Source organism: Myotis nattereri (assembly GCF_964212035.1).
Source record: "Myotis nattereri genome assembly, chromosome: 7".
NCBI lineage: Eukaryota > Metazoa > Chordata > Mammalia > Chiroptera > Vespertilionidae > Myotis > Myotis nattereri.
The window spans coordinates 43132998-43156257 of record NC_138082.1 but is presented as its reverse complement, the minus strand read 5'-3'; positions in this window follow the sequence as shown (position 1 = coordinate 43156257).

Below are 23260 nucleotides of genomic sequence, written 5' to 3'. Positions count from 1 at the left end.
TACCTCCTCTCTACGCTGTGAAATCACATCACTAACTGAAGGGCAACTCGAAAGTCCCTTGTTCCTGTTTGTATCTGATATTCCTGAATCCTGAGATACTCCTCCCTTAAAATATTCCTTCCTGTTGTGCCCATAATCAGCTTTGCATAAAACCAACCACATGGCTTATCACTTTGTTCAGACAACTGACATCTATTTATTCACCCATTCAGTTGACAGACATGAGATAAGCATCCTGCATGTTTTTCTAGATGTCAGGTACACAAAGATGATTAAAATGTTGCCCCAGACCTTAGGAGTTTATAGTATAGTACTTTCAGAATATGAGATTTGGGGGCAAGTGGGCAGAAATCAATAAATGAGGCAATTGGAGAAGACAAAGTTGGGAATTACCAAATTTTGATCATGTAGGCACAAGTATTTACAAAACAAAAGAGAGAGAAAAGTTGGAAGTAGCATAGAAATACAAGGGAATGGGTGGAACACCTGTGTTCTTGTACTTTTGTCCTTCTCTTGTAAACAAAGACCCAAGTATCCCATTCAGACATCTCCCTACTTCCTCCCCTCCTGTTCATACCCTCTTTTCTCAGCATCAGTAAGGAAAATGTGCTCTCAAAGTATAAAAGTACTAGCATGAAATGGAAAGATAAAGAAAGAGGGAGGGTGGGGGTGCCGGTGGGAGGGGGGGAGGAGGACAAGAACAAGAAAGGTAAGGAAGGTGGAAGGAGGAAGAAAGGGAGAGAGAAAAACTCTTTGAGGATTCCCAAACCCTCTGAACCCCAAAGCCTGTGAATTAAATGTCTGAAAGTCCCTTATTGTATACAATAATCAGTGGCTGTTTGTGGATTTTATTAGGAATGTTTAGAGTGCCATGGATTGGGATTCAGACATCAAGTCTGTGTTGTTTTTTTAAAGGTTAATCAAATACACATTGCTATCCCTGGAAATAAGAAATATTCACTAACCACTTGTGGCAGAGATGGCTACGTCTACCAACATTCACCCTTCTCCTTTCAGGACACTGTTGTTGAGAAATAGCTGCCCAGCAGGGATTTGTATTTCTCCACCTCCTGTATCTAGGAAGGACCACATAACTAGTTCTTTCCAGTGACATATAAGTCAAAATGATATGTTTCTTCAAAGTGAAGGCAGATAAGAAGAGGGTGGACTTTCTTTGCCCTCTTCCCCTACCTTCTCTCCTGTTGTTAGGGTACAAAGCCAAAGGATGGAATCAGTAAACAGAGGAAGGACACTCATCTTCAATGGACTTTTAAATAAGAGAAAAATAAATTCCCATTGTGTTAAGCTAATAAAATTATTGGGGTTATCTGCTACACCATTAGCATTACCCTTACTATACACTACAAGAAATAAAAAAGGAGTCAAATGTCAGATAATCACTGACAGTTGTGAGCAAATTGCTTTTTCCTTTTAGAAACTTTTGTTTAACCTTCTTTGACATTCTAAAATCCATTCATTTAATTCTGCCAATTTATTGAAAGTTAGCTCAGTCTCTCACCTAAAGGTACTTGTAATCTGCTGTGGGTGAAAAAAAACATACAAAAAGTTAAGGAATCACACAAAGCCAGATATGATAAAAAGCAAATGAGTAGAATCTACACTAATAAAAGAGAAACATGCAAATTGGTGTCACTCTGCTACGCCCACCAGCCAATCAGAGTGACTATGCAAATTAACCCAACAAAGATGGTGGTTAATTTGCATACGCAGGTGCGGAGCGAAGACTGAAGGCTCCAGCTGGAGTGAAGACTGAAGACGACTGAAGAGGCTTGGCTTCTCCGCTGCGGCTGGACCAAAGGCCTGGGTCTCGGGTGCCGGAGAAAAACCGGTGCCAGCAGCCAGGGGAAGGAAAGCCTATTGCGCGAACCTTCGTGCAACAGGTTTCTAGTATAATATATTTCCTCTAGAAATTCAGAGAAGAACTGGCATACTGTGAAAACATTTGTGAAGGATGCCAGGATTTTATGAGTACTTTGAAAATGGAGTAGGATCTAGAAAGACAGAGATGACAGTATGGATATTCAAAACAGAGTTAATAGGATAAAATAATGCACTAAAATATGAGTGAGCAAAATATATTTAGAGGATTATAAGAGTAAGACATCACAACAGTTATAAGGATGGTATCTGAAATTCATTTAATATCCATTAAGAATATTTATTGATCATATGGTTCAGATATTGAGCTAAGCACTAGAGAGTTAACATGGTCTTTACTTTCATAGAATTTGCAGTCTACTGGCATAAACAGATCTAGATTCAACTTATATCTTCACCAATTATTAGCTATCTGAACATGAGCAAGTCACTTAGCTTTTTGTAATTCTTGGTTTTCTCATCTATATAATGAGGATGATAATAGCAAGACAAATGATAAGGTTGTTGTAAGGGTTAAAAGAAAGGATGAATTTTACATAATGCCTCATACATAGTAAACTCTCAGTATATGCTAGCTTCTATTGCTTGGTGTGATGGTGGTATTAATAATAGCAGACCACTTGGATAGGAGCTGAGAGATTGTGCTGGTAATAGTGGAGGTTGAGATTGGAGTTTTGATCAAATTCACATAATCTCTTGAATGTCAGACCAAAGACTTTGGATTTTATCTTTCAGCAATGAATAACTATTGAAAATTTTTGAGCAGGGAAGTAAAATGGTGGCACTGAACAGAATGGTTTGGGGCCAGGGGTATGGAAAAAGAGCGAAGGCAAAGAAGCGTTAGGATATCTTTGCAGCTAAAGTTGCAATGGACAAGAGTAGTGAAAATGAAAATTGATAACTCTAAATTTTTCAAAGAATAACTAAGTTTTTCAAGTTTGGTTAACTGAAAAGTGATGCTGACATAATGGAATATGGTAGGAAAAAACGAGTTTGATTTTAGAATTTGAAGAAATCATAAAACATTCAGTTGGAAATATCCATTTGATAATTGACTATGTGGGTTTGATGTTTGGAAGAAATGAGAACTAGAAATATAGTTTTGTGAATCATTTAAATAGAGATGATTGCCAAATTTATAACTCCTCTAAAGCAGAGTGTATATGCATACAAAATGTAAATCTAATTAGATATTGGGAAAGGTTTGGGAAACCTAATTAAATATTGTAGGAAGAGAAAGAAGAACCAGCATAAAAATGGGCAATGTAGGAAGAAAACCATCACAAAGATCAAGGGAAGAGAAATTTGCATAAGGGTAGAAGTGGGCATGTCCACCATATCACTGCTGAATTTAGTCAAATGGAGGGGAGTCCAGTTGAATGTAACTGCACAGGCTACTCTGCCTGGTGGTGCCACTTGCAGGGCTTCCTTGTGTTCATGGTACTTTACGGAGAAAAACCAAATATAAATAAAGGGAACCATAATTAGGAATGGAGCAGCCTGTGATCCAGCCAGCCCCACTCTCTGTGACAGTCTGGGGAAGAGTTTGAGGAAGATTTGTGCAGAGTATAAAGGATAAGATTTATTTATTTATCTATTATTTATTTATTTATTTATTTTTAATTTATCTTTATTGTTTAAAGTATTACAGATGTCACCTTTTTTTCCTCATTGACCCCCCTCCACCCAATACCTGCCACCCAGTCCTTCACCACACTATTGTCTATGTCCATGAAAAAAAGATAAACTTGGGTTATAAATAATAGGGATTATACTGAGTTTGTGAATTTGAGAATTTCTTAAGTAATGTAGACCTGTTGTTTTTGCCACCATTGTTCATGTGGTCAAAGAAAATATACTGTATATTCAAAAATCCATATTGTCTAATCTATACCACCTGGTTGCCTATATGAAAGGAAACCCATACCTGGAAGTTATAAAGCTTTTATGAATCAGCTTGGTTTAGGAGCAGCTGTGGAAGCTTGCAGTTTGGATGGTTCTCTCTATTTCCTGCTGTGACAAGGAAAGTCAAGTGTACCAACACAAATTAGTTTCGGACAGTGGTCCTCAAACTTTAGTGTGCATCAGAATCACCTGGAGTGCTTTGTTAAAACACAGATTGCTGAGTTCCATCCACCAGAGTTTCTGGCTCAGTAGGTGTGGACTAAACCCCAACAATTTGCATTTATAATATAGTCCTAAGTGTTACTGTTGCTGCTGGTCCTGGGACCATACTTTGAAAAATGCTGATTTAGGTAGAAGGAGACACATCCATGGCTGCAAACAAGTCATGGAAAATGAAAATTGAAAGAAAAAAAAGTTTACTCATTGGCTTTAGTAATTGCCTTTTGGTAATTGGAGTTTATTAGAATTATGAAAATTACAAAGAGCTTCTAGTATGTAGCTGGTGAAGACATAGAAGCATCATTGTTCATTAATAAGTCAGTCTCACATTGGGTACATAATCCTAGTAGGAAATGAAAAAAAAGATAGCATTTGAACAAAACCTGAATATGGCATTCATTTATTCTTTCATTCAACTTATTTAGTATCCAATATGAACTAGGTACCATATTAGACTCTGAGTGATCACAGAGACATTGACATCTCACTGAACTTAGAGAGGATTTAGAAAAGAAAATAAGCAAATTCACATGTATATGATAAGTACAGATTTTAGGGAGCACATAGAAGGGGCATCTAAATAAGAAGATTCAGGGAAGCTTACCAGAGTAAGTAATAGTTAAACTGAACATTGAAGATATGTAGGAATATCCAGGGAAAAATTGGGGGGATTGGTGTGGGGAATGGTAAAGGGAACAAAAGTGCAATAATCCAGAAGCAAGATAGAGGATGTCAAGTATATGGGACCCAAAGAGATTCAAGGTGGTTAAAGTACATGGACATAGGACATTCATAGGGGTGGGGCTGAGGGTAAATCAAGAGTACCATAACCTGTCGACAGACAATAGTGAGATGAAGGCCTGGGAAAGGTGTGGGAGCAGGGTGGAGGGAGTCAATGGTGGGGGGAAGGTGACATCTATAATACTTTGAACAATAAAGATTTTTTTAAAAAAAAGAACATCACAGACCATGTTAAAAATCTCAGGCTTTATGTGAAGAGTAATGTGGAGCCAATGAAAAATATCCTATCTAATAAAAGAGAAACATGGTAATTGGCGTACGACCGCTACCCTTCCCATTGGCTAATCAGGGAGATATGCAAATTAACTGCCAGCCAAGATGGCGGTCGGCAGCCAGGCAGCTTGAAACTAACATGAGACTTGCTTGCTTCAGTGACAGAGGACTGCAACGTTCTCCGCCTGCCTTGCCGGCCTCTGAGCTAGCAGTTTGAAACATAATTACAAAAATAGAAGCTAAACAAAACCCCAGAAACCAGCTTTCAGCTAGCCGGGATCTCAGACCTAGAGTTGATACAGAGTTTCGATTGTAGAACCTAAACAAACCAGATACCTGCTTTCAGGAGCGGAGGCCTAAGAGTTGGAGCCTCAGAGCTAAAGCTGGCTCAGAATAAAAAAAGAAAAAAAAAAGAAAAAAAGGAGCAGTTGGGAGCTTCAGTCCCAGCCTGAAAACAGCCCTCAGCCCCCTCACCCAGACTGGCCAGGCACCCCAGTGGGGACCCCCACCCTGATCCGGGACACCCTTCAGGGCAAACCAGCCAGCCCCTACCCATGCACCAGGCCTCTATTCTATATAGTAAAAGGGTAATATGCCTCCCAGAACCGGGATCAGCGGAGCCACGTAGTCTCCTGGCACCAGGATCAGCATGACAGGGGCAGCGCCCAAACCCCCTGATCGCCCTGCGGCTCTGTGTGTGACAGGGGGCGGGGCCACAACCTCCCTATCGGCCCTGCTCTGTTCGTGACAGGGGAAGGCGCCCCAACCCCCTGATCGGCCCTGCTCTGTGCCTGATAGGGGGGAGCTCCCCAACCTCCTGATCGCCCTGTGCCTCTGTGTGTGACAGGGTGCAGCGCCCCAACCCCCCCCCCCCCCCCCACGGGCCCTGCTCTGTGTGTGACGGAGTAGAGCCATAACCTCCCCATCAGCCCTGCCCTGAGTGTGAGAGTGGCGGCACCCCAACCCCCTGATCGGCCCTGCTGTGTGGGTGATAGAGGGCGGCGCCCCAACCCCCTGATCCGCCCTGTGTATGACAGGGGGGAGCTCCCCAACCCCCTGATCGGCCCTACCCTGAGCGTGACTGAGGGTGGCATTGCAACCTCCCAATCCGCCCTGCTCTGTGCATGACAGGGGGCGGCGCCCCAATTCCCCAATCGGCCCTGCTCTGAGCCCGACCAGGGGCTGCACCTAGGGATTAGGCCTGCCCTCTGCCACCCGGGAGTAGGCCTAAGCCAGCAGGTCGTTATCTCCCGAGGGGTCCCAGACTGCGAGAGGGCACAGGCCAGGCTGAGGGACCCCCTTCCCCCCCACCACCCGAGTGCACAAATTTTTGTGCACCGGGCGTCTAGTGTATATATAAAAGCCCAGTGACTGGAATGGCGCAACAACCAGAATGACCAGAATGACGAGAACGACCAGTGTCTATGACACTCACTACAGCAGCCAACCAGCCTGATCCGGGCACCGATCAGTCCTGCCCCTCCAGCTGGCCCCACCCCTGATTGGCCCCCAACACCCTGATCAGGGGCGGGGCCAGCCAGCCAACTGCTTGTGGCCCCTCCACTCTTGCCGGCCCAGGCCAATGGGGAGGATTGGCCAGACCCCACCCATGCACAAATTCGTGTGCCAGGCCTCTAGTATATTAATAACATGTTTGAAGATATAATTTATATACCATATGATTCACCTATTTACTGTACACAATTTAATAGTTTTTAGTATATTCAGAATTGCCCAACCATCAACACAATAAATTTCACAACATTTTCACAACTCCCCCCCAAAACCACATATGTATTGGTAGTCACTTCCCCATTTCCCCCCAGTTTTCCCATTCTTAAGCAGCCACCAATTTATATTCTATCTGTATAAGTGAAATCACACAACTTGTAGTTTTTCATTGAAGAGTTTTAAGGCAGGGAGTGGTACAATTAGATTTTCTGTATGGAAAGATCAAATCTGACTCACATATATAGCCTGGATTGGGGTGAGGGTGGGGGGAATGATGGTGAGCCTAGAAGTAGAGACCCACTAGGGAGTTATAGAATGAATCAGATGAGAAAATATGGTAGCCTACACCAGGGTGTGAAGATGGAGAGAAGAGAATGGATCAAAAAAATAAGAGACAGTATTGGCTGGGCTTGGTAATTAAAAGAAAGTGGCATAGGAGGAGAAGTGAGCAAAAAAAATAAAAAGGCTCTCAAGTGTTATCGTTGACAGTGGTAGATGGTGGTTCTTGTCACTGAGGTGGCATCTCCCACAGGAAGATCAGGTCTCTGCTGAGATGGAGAAGATGGTGAGTCAGTGTTTATTATAATACACCACTTCCCCCACTTAGGATGGCATCAGTAGGGTCTAATCATGGTAACACAGATCCTTAGGAAAATGTATTACATTTTTAGTTTTTCATAAGTTCCTAGAGAGGCTAAAGCAACTTACATATAGATTTCATACTGATTCAATAAAATTAAAAGTTAAATAAATTAAAATTTTAATGGAAGTATATTGGTACCAAAAGGGACAATTTAACTGCTCTGCCTTGCATAATTTTGCTGTGTGAAAAATCTATCATCATTCAAAATCATAACCAAAGATCCTTCAGGGCACAAGGGGCTTTGTAAAGCCATGGAGTGTATTCCCCTGGCCTTGGTGAGGAATTCACCTGAATTAAATCAAAGAAATGGGGATTGATTACAGAGTCAATTTTCAATTACTTGTACTAATAGAGCAGTGGTGTGGGTAATCCCAAATTGTGGTTAACCAAAAATCACTTATATTTGACTTTGGATTGCATTATTTAAGCTATTTATAGCACTTGAGATTCTCACTACATTATTCCTTTGTGATTACTAGCATTAATTTATACTCACTCACTTCGTGCTAATTTTTGACAAACAGAAGTGGCCCAAATATAATAAGTGAAAAGGATACATCATTTTGGGATTTTATATAGCCCACACATCATCTACAAACTTGATAATTTACAAGTATAGATTTTTTAAAGGTTGGCAAGGATAGAAATTACAAATCTCCCTTGGTAATCCCCTTTTCTATTTAAGAATATTTGCCATTGGGAAATGATTTTCTAATGCTCACCTCAATTCTTATGCTGAAATGCAAACTGATCTTTCTCTCTTTCCTCAATGGGAAAAAAATAAGTAAACAGGCCCTTTCTTATATGGACTTAACTCTGATAATGCTGAAAAGTCCTCCTGAGTCTTTTCTTTATCAAGTGGAACCAGTGCCATTCTATTTGTCCACCTTATTTCCTTATAGCCAATCATTAGCTGCTCCCAGAAATCTAAGATCATTAAAAAAACATTAAGAACATGACATTTTCTAAGAAACAAAATAATCTGCATTTTGCCAATAAAAACAAAGAGATTCTTCAAAAAGAAACCAGTTAAGAAACGTTACCTTGATTTTTTTCAAGTAAGAATATATATTTAATAGAGAAAACAAGAAAGAAGAAGCATAAAAAAGAAGATTAAAATCATATATGATTCCACCAATTGGAGGTTACCACTTTATCACTGAACTAGACGCAGGAGAGGCTCTTGCCACCTCCGCTGCACTCACCAGCTGTGAGCGTGACTTCTGGCTGAGTGACACTCCCCTTGTGGGAGTGTTCTGATTACCAGGGGGCAGCTCCTGTGTTGAGCATCTGCCCCCTGGTGGCCAGCGCACATCAGGGCAACCGGTCGTTTCTCCATTCGGTTGATTTGCATATTAGCCTTTTATTATATAGGACTAGGAGCCCAGCGCGCAATTCGAAATCACATGGCGCCGCCCACTTCCATAAACTCTCTTTTCCCAGAGGCATAATGTGCATTATTTTAGGCTAAAACATTGTCCATAAATTAACAAGGACACTTTGTGGTCTGAAACATTCTTTATTTGGAAGTCTAGAGAGAAGCAGAGTGATTAAATCATCAGTGAGTAATCTTTATGTGCACAAAAACATTAATAACAATAGCCATCTTTTACAGAGAATATACTGTGTTCCAGGTGCTGTGCTGATTACTTTACGACCTGTACTAGGTATCTATTGTTGCATAACAAAAAACTCCCAAATTTAGCAGCTTAAAACAGCAAACATTCATTTTCTCACAGCATTGGTGGGTCAGGAGTCTTGGTATGAACTTACAGCCTAGTCTAAAGCTAAAATTAAGGAATCTATTTCCTATAAACTTAAGGTTCAGCTGGTAAAATCCATCTCCAAGCTCACTCATGTGGTTGTTGGCAAGACTTAGTTCTCATCTCGGACTATTGAACCAAAGGGCCTCAGTTCCTTGCTAGTTGTTGGCTGGAGGCCTCCCTCAGTTTCTTGCCACCCGCATTTCTCCTAGGGCAACTCACAAATGAGAGCTGGTTTTCATCAAAGTGAGCCAGAAAGGGTAAGCAAGACAGACATCAGATTCTTTCCGTAAATTAATCTTGGAAATGACACCATCATTTTTGCCATATTCTAAGCACTCGAAGTGATTCACAAGGTTCAGTCCATACTCAAGATGAGCACATGAATCCCAGGAGTGGGGGCTGTGGGGAGCTATCTTAGAGGCCACCTGCCACACAATCATTATCTCAATACTCCAAACAACATCGCTCTGAAGTAGATATTGTTAATCACTGTTTACCGATAAGGAAATCTGGCACTCACAGCCAGTAAGTGGAAAGATTGAGGTTCAAACCTGTTCCTCTGACTTCAATGTACATATGCTTTTTTCCATGCACTATGTTCTCACTTGGCCACTTTATCTATAAAGGCCATGGGGCCCTAGAAATACAGGGTTTATCCCAAAAATGTATGCACACTTTAACAATTGATGTTTCTTTCTTTTCAGATTTAACCCATTGGAATTAATAATTATTTAAAGTGTGTATACATTTTTGGGGACACCCTATATTTTAGTAGAGATTTGAATCAACTCTTAGTCTTTTTGGTTTACTCAGGCACTCTCCTTTTCTCACTTTCTATCTTCCAATGTTTAAGTGAAATTACTTAGCTTACACTATTAAAAAAGAGTGGCACACCCCGAGGGTATGAGGTTAGAGATGGAAGACGCAGGGCAGTTCAAGGGGCCTGCCTGTTTTGGGCTCTGGTGAAAGTTCACTGGCTTCTAAATCCCCATCCAGAATTCTTGTACATCTTTCCCATTCTCGGTTTACATTGCATATTAGCATTGAAGATGATTTGTAAGATAAATATCATTGGGGGAAAATCTCCATGGTCAAGAATTAAACACACATGCACGATTCTTTACTCGCTCTCTAAAAGATGTCTATTCATTTTCCCTAACCACTGGTGCTATAAATCTAGCCTGTGCTCGGCACACTGTATGTGTTTTGCTTTATGAAGGTATAAATCACCAAGATACAATTTGTGTTTGACTTTTTTGGACACTTAATTTGCTTAAATGTTCAGCAGTTCATAGACGTAAATTGTGCAGGGTATAGCTCCAAGTGGAATAAGCTGAGAGCAAGAAAGCTATACATATTAGGATGTAATTCAGAAGAAAAATCATCTTGGCCAGTCAAGTAACTCCTCTTTATAAGTTACTTATAAATAACTCTCCTCCATAGGCAATATAAACACTTGGTAAATACTCCTAGAGGGGGGAGCATTGTAGTACATTTAGCTTAAAGAAACCTCACATATAACATGCTTCTATATGTTGGTAAAAATGCAGTGTAAGGAAATGTGCCATACATGTCTGATAAAGCAACCATTTTTGATGGATTATGGGCCTCATTAAGAATCAAGACATGGCCCTAGCCAGTTTTGCTCAATGGATAGAGCACCAGCCTGTGGAATGAAGGGTCCTGGGTTTGATTCCTGTCAAGGGCACATACCTCAGTTGCAGGCTCAATCTCCAGCCCTGCTAGGGGCACTTGCAGGAGGCAACCAATCACTGTCTCTCTCTCACATCAATGTTTCTCTCTGTGTTTCTCTCCTTCCCTTCCACTCTCTCTAAAAATCAATGGAAAAATATCCTCGGTGAGGATTAACAACAACAACAATAAAAAATCAAGACATGGATTTTCACCCTGTCAGCCACTCTCTAAATTTGTGAATTTGAGCAAATCACTTAACTTCTCTGTGCTTCAGTATTCTGTTACCTTATTGCCACAGAGAAGACAAAGGAAAACACAAGGTGCTTGGGGACAAAACACAGGAAGTTTTGAAAATTAAGTACCAATAGAGGAAGAGCTGCTTAACAATTTGAGTGTAATGCCACAGAGAAACGCATATAAACATGTACAGTGGGTGCCTCTGATACAGAGCCCTGGGCAGGAATAGTTGAAAGTGGCCCTGAGAGCTGCCTCAGAATGGTTCATGCAGAGAGCCAGCTGGGATTGCAGAGTGCCTTCTTTTTCCCAAGGATGAGGCTGCCCCTGAACATCTTGTTTCTCGTGGAAATGTTAGCTCCTTGTCCCTGGGAGGAGTAGATGCAACTTCCCACACGTTCTGGGCAGCTAGTACTCCCTCCCGGACAACTCTTGGAATGAGCTGGCACACAAACCCAGACTACCTTGTCTTCCCACTGACAGGTTTTCTCTCATACTTACCTTTTAAAAAGAAACAGCAGCCCTGGCCGGTGTGGCACAGTTGGTTGGGCATCATCCAGTGCACCAAAAGTTGCGGGTTCCATTCCCAGTCAGGGCACATGCTAAGGTTGTGGTTTGATCCCCAGTAGAAGGCAGCTGATCAATGTTATGCTCTCTCTCCCTGCTCTCTCTCTCTCTCTCTCTCTCTCTCTCTCATCAATAAAAACATATTTACAAAAAAGAAGAAGAAGAAGAAGAAGAAGAAGAAGAAGAAGAAGAAGAAGAAGAAGAAGAAGGAGAAGAAGAAAGAGCAAAAATGGGGCAAGGTCCCTCTGCTAGCTACATACAGTGCTTCTTCTCACTGTCCGTTAGTTAGGAATTTCCACAGTACAATCTATCCCTTAACCCAGTGGTTCTCAAACCTTGGCACTGCATGAGAATTATCTGGAGGACTTGTTAAAACATAGATGGCTGGGTTCTGGCCCTAGAGTTTCTGATTCAGTATGCCTGGAGTGGGCCCAAGAGTTTTTTTCCAACGCTGTTTATTCAGGGCCCACACTTTGAGAATCCATGCCATAGGACAGTGTAGAATTTGTCCTGAACTCTACTGCAAAACAAATGGTGATAAGCATGATCATTTAAAGTACTAAGTGGATAAAATATTTTTTGCTTAAATAATTATATATTTGTTTTAATATGTATTAAGTGTGTGCCTTCTACTTTTTGGCAAATGTTGATTTTCCATTTTATAGCATCAATATCAAGTTAATTTTAAATACATTTATTTTATAAAAAAGCGAATCACTTTTTAGAAAGTTTCCAAGTATTCCTGTAAACAATAGAATGGATAGTATATATTATAACAAAGTTTGTAAAGGTAGTAATAGAAGTTGGATAAAATTTGGGGAAACACTGACATAAACAATGCATGCAATAGAAATTGCTAAGACAGACATATGGAAATTGCTAACAGGAGTGGTTTTGCAGAGGACAGGTACTTGAGGTGAGTATTAATGTGAATAGATTCAGATAAGCCAAAAGCAAGTGAGAATGTGGAGCAGGTGGATGGGTAGGGTCTGGTAAGAGCCACACAATATGTGCATGTGTTACTATCAGTAAGTTAAACCGGAAAGCATCTTTGCTCAGGCTTGGTTTACATGACCACCAACATTATAGTGGATATCCATTTTAGACTTGTTATTTTGGTGGCGGACTTGGACTTGGTCATAATCAGTCTGTTAGCCAGCCTCTCTTTGAGAATCTAGGGCTTAACTGGCATTCTGTTGCCTTTGTTTTCACATGCCATTTGCTTTCCTTTCTCTGGCAAATGTACCAAGGTAGAGTTTGTGGCTCTAGGTTTCTTACTTATTGGGCCATTCTTTAGAGGCCAGCAGCCCACATGAAGACACTCTTAGCTCTGTACAACCAGTATTGTGAACCATCAGACGCTACTTCAAAAATCTCTTAGGAACATCACTGTTTCTGTTTTCAATTAGATGAGCTTGCACATTTCAAAATTGCCACTAGAAGATGATTCCATGAAGAAGTGACCACGTAGCCCATTTCATTTGCTAGACTATAATTTAATCTTTGGAAATAATAAGATGTTAGAGCTGAATACAAACCAAAAGCATTATATGCTGTTTTCAACAAATTTGTCACACAAAGAGCAGTAAAACTGTCCTACCATTCATGCATCATGCAAATGCTTTTTCTTCCCATAATGTCCTGAGATGAGAGGGCGTTTTTAGGTCCCAGTCAAATCACAAACAGGGTTTGGAAACCATTTGTTCTGCTATACCTTACAAATGGTTATTGAATTGCTATTTTTGTAAACAAATCCTGAAACCTACCAATCTAGTTAAAAGATTTCTGAAATGGTCTTTAAGAACAGCCCACTGCCCTGACAATCTAAGACAATGTGCTCTAACTAGGCAATGGTGTTGGAAAAAAATACTGTAGAGGCTTTTCTTAACTTCCTACTTATGACCTGGACCCCTGGTTCTCAATAATGTTCACTTAAAGGGATTTTCAAACCACAGATCACATGGTTCTTCCTGAGTTTCTAATTCAGCTGGTGTCAGCAGAGATCAAGTATTGCATTTCTATCAAGTTCCCCGGCACTGTTGATGCTGCTGGTCCAGGGACCACCTTTTGGAAACCATTGACTTAGAGGCTCTGGTTCTCCTCTCTCCTCCCCACCTTATACCATCTGATGTGGCCATGGCAAATATGTGCAGGTCCTAAGAAGCAACACCATGTTCCATGATCCTTCTGTTTGATTGCCTTTCCCGTCTTTATCTGCATGTCAAAATCCAACTCCTTCTTCCAGGATTATTTTAAAGGTCATCCCCTCTGAGAAACCTCTTCTGACCTCTGGTTAGAATTGACTGGGTCTTTCCTATGGGTTACATATTTAGAATAACAAAGCTATTGTAGTACTGCAATCATTTCTTTAAAATCATAGACTTTCTCCTATTGGCTTGTGAGCTCCTTGAGGACCCTTATCTCAAGTGTTTTAATCCTCAATTCATTGCATACAATAGACACTCAGTAAGTTTCCTGAATACATGAATAAGTGTAAAAATTTTGATAATGCATGATAATTAATGTAACCACAATTGAAAGGAGTACATCATTGTGTTTAAGCACACAGGTTTTTAGGGTCAGGCAGACCTGAGTAGGTACCAGAACTGTGGGGCATGGGGCAGATAACTTAACCACTATAAGTCACAATTGCCTTGTCTATAAATTTATGACAACTCAAGTGTTCAATAGAAGGATTATATGAGATTATGTAGGTGAAATACTTAATATAGTGCCTGGATCACAGAAATGCTAAAAAAATTATCATCATCATCATCATTATTAATGATTACTATATAAATAAAATTTACATGTTGAATTTCTGAGAAAACATAAGCTTTGGTTACCATTATATTCATCAACAGAGCACTTTGCATGTGCAAAGAGTTTTGTATGATGTTCCTGGTAATTTAGATAACTAGGTAGTTATTTGCACATAAAATTGCTTACTATTCCCATTCTGATCACATCAAAGGCCAGATGACCCATTTAGTGGATATTTTTAAATGCCTGCACAGTGCACTAGGTTTAGAGGAATACCTGGTCCCTGCCCTCATGAAACTCAGAATTCAGCAGGAAGCCCAACATTAAATATATAATTAGTAAGTTAATGAAATTCAGCCTTGCTCAATGCTGTGAAGGAGAGATAGTGAATGTTCAATCAGTACGTCCCCCTCCTGCATAACTCACTTCTCTGCAACTAGCCTCTGAAGCTTCATCTACAGTAATCTACACAAGTGGGTTTCATCATCTCAATCTCCCAAATCATGGGCAGCTGGCTCTAGAAGTCTTTCCTCATCAAGTGCTAAAATGTCTAATCCAGCGGTTCTCAACCTGTGGGTCGCGACCACTTTGGCGGTCGAACGACCCTTTCTCAGGGGTCGCCTAAGACCATCCTGCATATCAGATATTTACATTACGATTCATAACAGTAGCAACATGACAGTTATGAAGTAGCAACGAAAATAATTTTATGGTTGGGTCACAACATGAGGAACTGTATTTAAAGGGCCAGAAGGTTGAGAACCACTGGTCTAATCCATTTTGGCTCAGTAAATAATGACATGTTTTGGGCAAGGCTTTCTCTGGAATGTGCTGGGCATGTCTGGATCCAGTGACCATCTAAGAGGTGCTTCAATAGGGAAAGGTCACAAAGGGCCAGGCTGAAAGGAAGAAGTGGGGAAGGACCAACTGAATCGGTAACTCTGAGGGAGGGATTTAGATTTCAGTATATTTTTTAAACCTCCTTTGGGGAGTATGATGTGAGGACATTCTTAATAACTCCTGAATTATATTTCTTTTCAAAAGAAATCCTATGTGTTTTCCTCACCTCTGTCTCTTTCTAGTCAACCGTCTCTCTGTATCCCTGCCTGAGTGTTAACTTCCCTATTGCCCTGCTCTATAAAGGTAGTAATCTGCTTAAATGCCCTCCATGTCTCCCCACCATTGCCTTCAGAATAAAGTCATGTTCCTTACCTCAGTCATAGAAATCTTCCAAAATTTGGTCCCTACTTTGCAGCCTTATTTCATGATAGTTCTCTCCATTTTCTATAAACATCTGCTGAAATAAGCATGCTCTACTTGATCTACCTCATTTCTTTGCTCATCAAGTTCGCCCTGTCTGAACAGATTTCCCTAATTTTTGTGAATGACTTCAGATGCTTTCAGCTGCAGGTTACAGAATATCCAACTAAAAATGGCTTAAAAAAATAAAAATTCTCATTGCATGTATAAATTTGAATGTAGAGCATTCTGAGATTGGCCATTACTTCTGGGATGAATTTCTTTGTGATTCTCTTTCCCTTCAAATACCAAGATGGTAGCCACAATTCCAAGCATCACATCCTCAGTGACAATGTTCAAGTCAGAAAAGGAGGCAGTTGCTATTCTTTTTTTCTTTTCTTTTTTTAAATCAGAAGTAAAATTTTCCCCCAAAGCCCTCTAGCTAACTTCTTTTCAATACCACTAACCAACACTGAGTTAAAAGATCACATTTTTCCTTTCAGGAAGACTCAAAAAGTGAATATCTGGCTCAATTTCTAAACTGGTAAGCTGGCACTTCTAGGAAAGAAGTGAGTTAGAAAGGAAAACAACGTAAAGAGGCAAATACCAGGGTCTCCATATTTTGCCTTTTGAAAAACATATTGCATTTTATTTTTTTAAACATCTTTTTCTTGATTTCATAGAGGAAGGGAGAAGGGGTGATAGAAACATCAATGATGAAAGGGAATCATTCATTGGCTGCCTCCTGTACGCCCCACAATGGGGATTAAGCCTGAAACATGGGCATGTGCCCTGATTGGCAATCAAACCCTGTCCTCTTGGTTCATAATACTAGCTGTTTACAATCCAGCCTCAAATCTAGAAGTTTCTCCTTGAACTTCCTTAGACTGAGTTGCTGGCCAGGTTCCCAACGTCTCACAATCTGCTTACAGATGGCCTTCACTATATTTCCACAGGTGACAGGGTGAGTTGGAGCATGGGAAGGGGCCCATGTTCCCATTTACCAGACAGTACGTTATTTGTGTGGGTATGTTATTTCCCCATACTGAATTATAAGCTCCTTGAGCGGAGGGGCCATTTCTCGGTCTTCTTTATATATCCTAGTACCAAGTCAACTGAAAAACATGTTGTTGCAAGAATGCTATTCTGTATCGCCTTCACATTATTTGTTCGGCTGATCCCCTTTTCAAACTTCTTGGCGGTACTTGTTTTAGTAGCTAGTCAGCTGAGGGAGGTTGAGGTATAGTGATATCAAGGATTGAATTATTGTCTTCTCCCCTGGCTATTTCCTTCTACCCAGCCATCTGAGTGGAGAAATGTTCCCATTTCTGCCAGTTTCAGACAGAACACATTGGGTAGTAATAAACTAGTTGTCACACTCAGAGCACCCCTAAGTAATTTCTAGTAAAACATTAGAAGTTCTCTGCCCAGAGCCTGAGTCTGACAGACTAGAGCACGTGCTGCCTGAAGGGCTAATGAGGAAAGCCCGCCAGGTGGTAACTCAGCCCCAATGGGCATCTCCAGGGAGGGTCAGCCCAGCAGAGAAGGGTGTTGCATCTTCACCCTGCTGGGGAGATGTCAGCTTCCCAGACCTGGCACCGACATGAAGACAAATGGAATCCCTGCAAGGGGGGAGCATGAGGCAGGGGGACTCATTTAAAGAACCACAGTAATGATAATGTTCAAAGCTTTATTTATTCGAGAGTGAAAGGACAGGGATTTCATTGGCCTGAAATGCCAGAAGCTTGGTTGCTTTCAACCACCCCTGTGGTGCTTCTGCAGAACCCATATGAGTGGATGTGGCAGCAGCTCCTGGGAAGGAGGGAGCTATTTAAGATCCCAGTCGTATTTTCCTCCATGCATGATCTATTGAGTAGACATGGCCCTTGAAAATTGTATTCCTGCCCTCCCCATTGCTTATAATCACAGGGGGAAGCATGCCCTAGGTTGCTGAGTATATTTGAGTGTACCTGCACGCACTTTCAGGAACAGTCTATTTGGGGATGCCACTTGAAAATGGGTTCACAGACATTTTTTTTTTCTGTCTTGGGGGAGAGGCTCATCTGGTGCAGCACACACAGAGGAGTTAAATTGGATTTTCAGGGCGTGGGGAGGGGCGATACCAGCAGCCTGGGAGAATTAAGTAAAGCAGTGGGGGGCTGCCTGTTTCCCTTAAGGAGGGATGTGGTTTGTTGACTAATTTTAAACTATTCTGACTCAGAGGTAATCTATTGGAAAACTGTAAATGTCTTAATTGGGCTTTGAACACTGGGGCTCCAGACCATTTGATCTCCTTCACGTCCTGTCCAGGGAAGCGGAGGGACCGCCTCCACTTTGGCCTCCTTCTGGAGCAGCAGCTCTTTGCAGCCCTTTCCTTTCCCAGGTAGGCCAGCTATGGGCCCGAAGAGTGTCCCCTGTACAGCACACATAGCCACTGCTGCCTGAAATCCATCTTCCCTAGTGTCTGAAGGCAAGAGGCAGGGTCTAAGGGGGTAAACAGGAAGTGTGTTTGGCTCTGGACACGTTACAGGGCTTTGAGAAGATAGGGCTTTACCTTCGTGAGCTTGGAAATTTAGATGAACCAAAGGAAACTCTTGTGTGAGTAACCCAAACGCACCATGGGATGATGCCAATATTGGGAATACTTTCCAAAAGTCACTAATCTAGCAAAACGCAGCAACCCAAAATATAATCATTTTACCAAGTGATTAATATGGAGAAGCTCTGGACTAAGCACTATACAGATATCATTTATTTTCATATTTGGAGCAGCCCTTTGAGATTGCTACTATTAACTTGATTTTACAGATGAGGAAACAGATTTGGAAAATTTAAGTCAGTGACCCTTGACCTTTAGTGTGCATCAGAATCACCTGGAAGGCTTGTTAAACACAGGCCACTGGAATTCCTGCCTGCCTTGGCACCAGCTTTTCCCTGCCTTCCAACTTGCACAGAAACATCCTCTCTTCCTAGGTCTCTAGCCTACTGAGTCACTCTGCAGATCTTGGGACTTGTCAAACTTCATAATTGCATGAGCCAATTCCTAGCAACAAATCTTTCTACACACACACACACACACACACACACACACACACACACATCTACTGGTTCTGTGGTTCTGTTTCTCTGGGGAACCCTGGCAAACACAGATGTTCTGATTCAGTAAGTCTGGGGCCAGGCCCGAGAATGTGCACCTCTAAAGAATTCCTAAGCGATGTGGATGCTGCTGGTTCAGAGACCACACTTTGAGAACCATGGCCTTAGGCTAAGGAAACTCAAATACCCTTCCTTAACAATTCCCCCCAACCCAGATCTTTGCCCAGATACTCCCTAGAGACAACTTTATTTAAACATACATTTAATTTGCTGTGTACATGAGATGAATAAGGTACAGTTCTTTCAAGATGTTTGTTCACAGCCTGAAGCTGGGAGTAGGAGACAGAATACAATGTGTAAAGTCATTATACTAGAGTGTAGTGTCTGTACAGAGTTCAGTGGGGACAAAAAAAGAGTAGTCAGGTTTACCCAAGGGCAGAGCATGTCTGAAATCTTTACAGCAGAAGAAGACCGGGGAAGGAGATGAGAGATGCAAGGAATCAGAGCTCAGAAAGCATAGGCAGTACCTCCTTACATCTCGTTCTTTTTTATTGGGCCTGCTTGCTTTCGGCGTTTCTGTGGTCTGCTTGCTCTGGCTGGTGCTCTCTACATCTACCCTGAAGTGCCTTGGTTCCTCCTGCCAACACTGCCCCCTATACCTGGTCAGTGCAGGCCCATCCAGGAGACACACAGGAGGAATGTGTGAACCCCTTCCCTGTCAATTGTTCTGGGGATTGAAAGAGGTTCCACGAGCTTTACAACCAGCGAAAATTGTCGCCAGCTTCACAATTCTGGCCAACATGTCTACACTTTGAAGTCTGGTTGCTGCCTTTTACAATTCTATTTTTAAAATGTATTAAAGATGTTTAAATGTGGCAGAGACTTCCAATAAAAGCCGGGCTGCTTGAGAATCAGGATGCTGGTCTCAATTTAAAGTGCCTGTTAAATAATAGGATACCCATGTAAAAGGGGCTCCGAAAGATTGGCCATATAGCTCCCACGGAAATCAAGCTCATTCACCAACACCTCTGGGAGGATTCCGGAGGTCATCAGGCCCTGTGTCCATCCTGTTTATGCCATGAAAGTCCTTTTAATACAAAGTGATTGAATGTTTGTTTGAGTCAGTCACGAACCTAAGGACACAAAACTAAAACAGGGAAGTCTCAAATGAAATATTTTGGCATAAACTTTAGCTAAAAATCAAGCAAGGGCTAATAGGTAGTTCCCATTATTCTATAAGGCCTGGTCCTGGAAGAGGAGTCTCGGATCATACTATCGGTCCACAGAACCACGATTCTGAACATCATTTGGGGACTAATCTTTCCCAACAGCCCACTTTGTCTTGAGAACTTTATTACACCCTTCAGGAGCCCACTAAAATAACCTGTGGTTCCTGACCTATGCCCTTCCCATCACTGTGCATCCTCAGTTAAGCAAAGAGCATTGTTGATTCCAGCTTCAGTCTTGGCCATCCTTGTTGCTATTATTACCTTTGTTCCGGTCTTCACTTGTGTGCCAAACACTATAGGTTTATTTATCCACACCTATTTCCACACTCTTTTTTAAGCATCTCCTTATACTTTAGAATCTAGAGAGCTGAAATTCCATTCACAGACTCTCTTGAAGTTGGGAGAGGCCATATGGCACAAGTCTGGCCCATGAAATGTAAACCAAAGTTGGCTGGGGATTTCTGGAATGCTCTTGCTTTCCTGAAACAAGCACTGACACTTCCTTCTCCCCACTCTTTACTACTTTCTCCTGCCTGAAATGTGATATGCCAGCTAGATCTGCAACTACCATCTTGTGACTATGACAGAAATGCCTGGAGAATTGCAGAATCTTTGGCTCTGCCATCTTGAGCTATTGAACCGATGTTTGCAATTGCCAACTTTTGGACTTCTCCTTATGGAAGAAGTGAAAACTCTAATTTCTTAAAGCTGTTATTTTTAGGTCCTTATTTCTGAAAGTGCAATACTTCTTATCTGAACTATTAAATGGGCTCAGAGTGATAAAGTTATTTGCTCGAGCACACAGCTGGTAACTGGTAGAACTATGATTAAATCAGATAGATATCAGGCTAACTTTATTTATTTTTAAAATATCGTTTTATTGATTTTAGAGAGAAACAGAATGGAGAAGAATAGAAAGAGAAACATGGATGAGAGAGAAACATCAACATCAATGGGCTGCCTCCTGCACACCCCCTACTGGGGATCAAACCTGCAACCTGGGCACGTGTCCTGACTGGCCAGACCTCTTGTCTGGCCGGGATGGCTCAGTGGTTGAGGGTCGACCTATGAACCAGGAGGTCATGGTTTGATTCCCAGTCAGGGCACATGCCCTGGTTGCAGGCTCAATCCCCAGTAAGCGGGGTGGGGGGTGTAGGAGGCAGCTGATCAATGTTCTCATCATTGATGTTTCTATCTCTCTCTCCCTCTCCCTTCCTCTCTGAAATAAATAAAATATATTTTTTAAAAAACAAACCAGCGACCTGTTGGTGCATTGATAGACACTCAACCACTTAGGCACACTGGCCAGGTGAGATCAGGCTAACTAAAGCTTGTCTCCACTGAATTTTCTTCTGTGAATCCCTTGCATAGTACAGTGTCTAGTTGGAACATTAATGCTTTTTCTTTCCTTCAGGAGAAGATAACATGAAATCTGCTGCAGTATGTCTGTCTAGGTGGGTATGGCAAGTGTCTTACAACAGAACTTGTTCTGGGAGGCACCCTGGAAAGACTCCTCTCAGTTATGTAACTGTCAGGTGATTGGGCCTTAGTTGCCCTGGGGGGAGAGTAATAAGCCCTTTTTGTGGCTTGACAGAGGCAGCCCCTCCAAATAACAACTTGGCATAATGATCTGATCACTGTGAAAAAAATAAGAAAATTTTCATAGACATCAAGAAAGGAAACATGAGAAAAAAACAGTGGCACTGCCAACTCTACCACTTCTCCCATCTCTTGAGATTTAACATCTTTAGATGCCTCTGCTGGATTCAGATAGTCTTCTACTGGTAGTAGAAGAAAGTAAAGACCACCCAAGAGGGAAATCCCCATAAGAGGAAGGGTCTGGAGTGGGCCTCCTGGCTCCATGGCAACACCTAGACTGATTCAGAGAAGGATGGGTTATGGCACCATGTGTTCCTGCTTTGAGAGTAAGAGCTGACCAGGTCAGTGTGAACCAACTTTTATTATTCCAAGCACAGATAAGGCTGTACACAAATCTGAACCATGAAGAGAATCACTCCACCATCCCAAGATGCATCAGAGTGTAGGACTAGCAATAGAAAGTCATTTCAAGCCTTGGTATCTGGCAGCCTGGTCTGATTCTCTAGTTCTCTCTCTGAGAGGCATCTGGAAGCAGGACTGAACCAGAGGAGGGAATACCCAAGGCTCTTAGATAATGTAGACGGGTACCCTTAGAAAGATCCTGGATTCCTACCTACTTTGAAGGATACAAGATGTGATCAAATTTGTCTCCTGAACTGGTAAAATAGCTTGTAATAGCTACACAAGTAATAGGGTTAACACACACAATCAAGGGAAAATAGCATAACTGAAATGAATAAAATAGTAAGTAAAGGGCTTGGCATTGTTAGTTAAATGTAAAAGTCTATTTGGATTCAGAGCATACTAAGTCAACTACACATATTTCAAAGACTCCTTTTCTGTTGAAATTTCCCTCCAATGGTAGAGTCTCTGGAATTAAGAATTATACTAGAGAGGGGGTGGGTCACTGGGAAAGCCTGTATTATTTTCATTTCTGTGTTTCTCAATATGACTTTATGAACCAATAAATATTCATACTGTCCAGAATCAAAAATAGTATTAACCTTTTGGCATGTGTGGGAAGGAAGCTTTGGTGCTAATGCTAATGACTTTTGCATTATTTTATCAAGATCTGGAAACCTTGGGCCATTTTGAATTACTGTATTGGAGAATCAACATCATTATGTTAAAAGTAAAAATTGCATATGCAGGATAGCTCAATATGAGCTCAGCAAGGATAGATTAGATGGCTTAATTAATATTTGGCTTAAATTGGTAATATTAAGAGTTTAGGATTCTATTATAGGGCAAGATTTAGAGTTACAGTTTTAGAGATCCATTCCAGATATGTGTGTGTGTGTGTGGGGGGGGGGGGCGGGTGGAGGGGGGGTGGATGACACAAAATACTAAACTATAACTATCTTAAAATTCTCTGAAATGCCTTACGTTTTTAACTCCAAGCAGGGAAAAACATACCATATAAGTTTGAGTTCATCAAAATGACTCCAGAATTAATTGAGAAAGGAGGGATATAATGAGTTTTCAACAGTTATGAAATTGTGCTATGCACTCTGTTAAGCACTTTATATTCTACTAGGGTCCCAGTGTACGAATTCATGCATCTGGAAAGGAACTGTGGGCTGAGAGGCTGCAGTGGGCACAGGGGTGGGTCTCGGCCCAGCCTCCATGCCCCCCGCCGTGGCTCCTGGTCCCCAGTCTGC